Source organism: Bidens hawaiensis, unplaced genomic scaffold (assembly GCF_021521415.1).
Source record: "Bidens hawaiensis isolate Kalapana, Puna unplaced genomic scaffold, B.hawaiensis_p1.1 tig00034685_1, whole genome shotgun sequence".
Lineage (NCBI taxonomy): Eukaryota > Viridiplantae > Streptophyta > Magnoliopsida > Asterales > Asteraceae > Bidens > Bidens hawaiensis.
In genome coordinates, this window is record NW_027496017.1 from 1 (window position 1) to 5,233 (window position 5,233).

At 34.4% G+C, this 5,233-nt stretch overlaps 1 pseudogene; it reads right to left on the reverse strand.

Annotated features, from left to right (window-relative positions):
- Positions 1-36: 36 nt before the first annotated feature.
- On the reverse strand, positions 37-695 carry LOC143586497 (UDP-glucuronic acid decarboxylase 2 pseudogene; annotated as a pseudogene).
- Between the last annotated feature and the right edge of the window lie 4,538 nt (positions 696-5,233).

A 5,233-nucleotide genomic window follows, 5' to 3' on the forward strand; every position in this document is an offset into this window, starting at 1 on the left:
AATTCACAATAATTAAAAACAAATAGCAATTAATAATTAATAAACAATAATGTTATCAATAATAATTATAATAATAATAATAATAAAGGATATGATGGTTTTGACGGGATTGTGTTTGTAATGAACAGGTGAAGCAGGGCAAGCAAGGTGATAGATCTGATCTACTTCTAATAACAACGGCTCAACGACGTCGTGTCGAATAAGTTCAAATCTAGGGTTACGAAAATGATGCATGACGTTATCTTTATTCCCAGTGAAGAAATTGTCAACGACAATGACGCTATCGCCTCTGGCAATCAACCGGTCAACGAGATGACTTCCAACAAAGCCAGCACCACCAGTAACAACGATCCGTAACCCCTTCCGTTTAAGCCCTAACGGAATCTTACCGCCGGAGTTCAACGATCCGAATCCGACGGGTCGCCTAGGGTTTATGAGATCGATGGTGGTTTGGAATGCGTCGTGGTAGGTGATGTGGCGGGTGGTGGTGGTGGATGGGATGACGGCGGCGCCGATGAGAATGCCGATGAAGACGAAGAGGAGACGTTGTTCACGGAGCATGTAGCGGATGGGGCGAATGACAGAGAGCCAGGGTTTGCTGGGCTTTGGAGAGTATGAATCCGACGTCGTTTGGGCTTCGTGGCCTCGGAATATTAACTCAGATCCCATCTCCGATATCTAAAACTAAAACTGAATGTATGTTTTATTATATGTGTTATGTATATGGGTGCGTTTGTGTGTTTATAATTTATAATTTATAAAGACTGTGTGTGAGAGAGAGATGGAGGTGAAGTATATGTAGGGCTAAAAGTGTCAGGTGGCGGTGGCTTAAACACTCCGGCACGTGAGGTGGGGTGAAAGAAGAGGGATGACCGTCAGCTTGGTGAGTGTGAATTGACGAAAATGGCCCTGATGAAAATTAAACGGTAGGTTCTGATAATGGCCCAACACGAGTGACACTAGATTAAATTCATAGTACATCAATTAATATTTTGGGGTTTATAGATATTTCGTTGCTCTTGTTTTTATAACGGTGATTTTCTATTTTTTAAAAGAAGTTTGAAAAAACATGTTTGGATTAACTTATGTGTTAGAGAAAATCAAAATGATTAAAAATGTCATTTAAAAAAAAAAAGTGTAATGAGTTTTGAGGGTTAGAGGGGTGTAAAAGATAAATCAAACTCGTTAAGTTAATAAGTTACATATTCCTAATTTTTCAAAACTCGTTTACTTTTCCTTCTTCATAAGTTAAAGTTCATATGGACTTATGGTTTGTCAAACACCTTATCCATCTTACTAACTTTTCAAAAAGTTTATAAGTTATAAGTTGATAAAAATAAGGAATCCCAAACGCCCCCTTAGAATGCCACACTTTTTAAATTTGAAAAGTTTCGACGTCCCACTCTAACTAAACTACGATGTCTTAACCGGATCCACGCTGACTTAACAGTCGTTGTGCCACCATAATAGCAGAACTCTTTGACATAACACACGGTGGAACGAAAATCCGGATGAGCTCAGGGTTTGAACCGACAACCTTTACACAATGTCTAGCTTGAATTTTTCATTGTAAATATCCACCCAAAAGTGACATAAGTGAGATTTGAACTTAAGTTTTTATTGTATAACATAAACCTCCTACCATTGAGTCACATGTGGAGGATATATATTTCGTTGCTAATAATAATAATAATCTTTGTTTCATTTTCTGTTTAATATACATATTTTTTTTACATAAAAGAAAATCTCTCTAATACATAATTATATATTGAAATCTTTCAATAAAATTTTGTGACATTAAAGTTGCTAGACTTTTATATAAAAACTTATTACTAAAAACATTTAAATTAATGTTTGTTATTTTTAAATTAGACAAAGTTTTATAAAATAACATTCAACTTTGGCACACACAAAAAATATATACAATCCTATCAAAAAACATAGCAAGAAACTAATTTTTGTCTTTGTGATTTATTCAAATATGTTATTTTAATCCAAAAGTTTAAAATTGTAGTTCATCTTCGTTGCAATTTGCATCCCTATGGTTAGTTAATAATATATACTATATTTATTTCAATCTTAAATATGTTAACAAGAAGAACGAAAACTGCAACAAAACAAAATTATGAAGATAAATAGCACGGTTTTAACTTTTTAACTGAAATAACAAATTTAAAGAAAATTACATAAACAAAAACGATAGTTATCTCTTTGGGATACTTCTAATCATAACTAGCCGAATTCTACTTCAAAACAAATATAGAAATTTTAATACATCATAATTGTGTTAAAATATTTGTATTTCATTTTTTGGCGTGTTGAAGGTGCTTAATATGTAAATTGAACTGATTTACTTTTGTGATAAATAAAAAAGTGTTTTAGTTTTTATTTTTAAATAATGACATTAGCCATTTCATATGCTTTATTTTTATAATAAAGTATATCATCATATTTTATTCTTTTAAAAGGGTGATTTCTGATAAAGCATAACAAACTTTAACCTAGATTGCTTTTTTGATTGTGTGAGTAACGTTTTGAAAAGTGGTTTTTGACGGAGAGGGTATGCAACTCTTTTTTTTTATTGTTAAAAAGTATTAGTAACATATTTTCTCATCAAAAGCTACGGTTAACACTTTTCCTACTTATATGTGTTTTTTCTATTAGAAAAAGAAAAACATGTGTTTGCTCTAATGACTTTTGCAATGATACGTCAAGTTTGTTGAAAAATATAGTGCATGAGAATATCTTACAAAAGCTAGACAAAATATATAATATAAAGGAATTAAAAGCAAATAAAAATTAAATAATACAGAGCTGGTAACCTAATAACATTTTTTTCCATTTAAACATTTTTTTAATAACCAACGAATAAAGTTCGGATATCCAGGGTAACCAAATAGCAAAAGATAATTCCACACACTTGAGATCGAAAAATGAACGTGGTGTGGTGCTTATTTAGTAGAAATATCATATATAATTATAATTACTTTTTAAGTAATAAACTTCAATACCATTATAACTTCAAAAAATTGTAACTCAATAATAAAAGTAAACACGTCATTTACTTATTTAGGTTCAGTTACTTTGGGTTTAGAAAAGGTTGCTAAACACGAGAGAGTTTGTTTGGAGAATCAATACGTGTTTATCCCCTTTGCCTTTGACACTTTTGGTTTCTTAGCTCCGGATGCCGTGGACTCTTTGAATAGGGTTCAGAAAGTTGTGCATAGTAACGTATCGGCCCATAAGAATTGAAACTTTGTTTTTAGTAGAATTGGGTTTGCTATCCAAATGGGGGTTGCGACACAGCTTGTTGCCCGCTTACCTGCCACTTCATTGTAAATTGTTTGAATGTTTCTATGATATTGGTGATGTTCATTGCAAAAAAAAATAATAATAATATAAATAAATAAATAAACCTTATAAGTGAGAAACATTATAGAATACTAAATCATTGCACGAAAATGCATGATAAATCTAAAGCGTTTTTTTAATCAATAATTCACATTTTTAAACATAATTTAAACTAAGTTTTATATATGTTTTAAACAATATTCATATTGTATACGCTCCTATAAACAAATAACTAAACTAAACTATTCATAATTTTTCAGAATTTTAGAAAACACAAGTGAAAAACAATAGCCTACATTTGTAGAATTTTTATATGGCAATTTGGAATTTTAAATCTAAAAAAAAAACTAATAATTTTATTCTTACAATAATTTGTGTTAAGTGTGTACATCTCTAATAAATGTAAAAGAAAATTATAAACCGTTTTAATTCTTTTCTTTTGAAGACCTTTTATTAAACCTCCCATAAGTTTAAAGACATAACTCTATAATAATAGTCAACAAACCAATCAAACTGTATTGTTTTAATTAGGTAATTGGATATACTTTAATATCCAATGCATTGGTAAAAGTTAAAACAATATTTTCTTTATGGGTTAAGGGGCTTTAAAGACAAGCTAGGTTAAAGTGTTAACATGCTTTAAAATCCTCTACATTCACACACGATAATTTAAGAATTGTTTCTAAATTAATCTGAAAGGATTAAGTGAGGTTAAACCATTTCATTTAGACGAGATGGAGTAAAAAAGTAGTAAAATGAGTTATGTGGTATCTACGTAGAGTTAAGGGACATTAACATATCTCATTGCCTTTTCGTTTCTAAAAAAAATATGATATTATATATCCAAATCAAAAGTTGGTGAAGAAACACTAATCGACCCCGGGAAGATTACGGATAATCTGGGGGTTAAATAGATGTTTCCCACGAGGGGTTAGACCCGGCAAAGATGGTTCTTCTGATAACCTGCAAAACAGACACCGTGAGCTCGTCACTGAGAAGGGGGGGTACCTCCTTGTGACCACCCTCCGGCGTGAGAATCAGACTAGATTGCTCTTGAATATAAGTGTATATTAAGAGATTGCAAGAGCAGATATCAGGTATAAGATGTAAGATACAAGATAATATGAGATGATCATACCATTTGGGGTATTTATAGCCGAAGGTAGGTTTCCAAGAGGGTATAGCCGGTTGAATAGTATTCCTGTTCTACCAACTGTGGCCTACGCACGTGCCATGCTGGTAGTTGGTGGGTAGGAAGCGGCTGACAGTGACCAGGCCTGCTGTGTACTATTCCTTTTCCACCAACTGCAGGCTATGCACGTGGTATGACAGGAGTTGGTGAGTATGTAGCGGCTAATAGTGACATACAGTACAAGAGCATGCTGCTCGCCATACTGTTGTCAATGGGCTGTCGTATCTCTGGTCAGATCTTTTGCCCATACCTCGTCAGGTACAGTACAAAAGATCTTCCAGTATCGTACGGACTGGCTCATTTGGGTGGGAGTATTCCCCCCTCCCGCCTTTGTGCGGGATTGTTCCCGGCTTTGCTCATTCCTTTAGGCGACTACTGAATTATTGAGAGCTAAGTGCCTTGTGCGTGTAGCCTTGCTGCGCGGGTGGCCTTCCCTGATGGCTTGTATCCGCAGCTGCGGGAACAGGCGGAGTACTTCACCATTGGGAGGCATTTCATGCGGGAACAGCTTGCGTACTGCGCGTAAGGAAGTCACGTCTCTGAGCATGGTGGGTCCTGCGGATCCAGTTGGTTTCTGCGCAGACGTCTCTCTTCAAGGTGAGTCCTGTGGGTCCAACTGGGCTCTGCTGGGACCTACCTCTTCAAGTCCCCCCAGTCCAATGTTATTCTCATGAGTGTTTAATAAGTGAG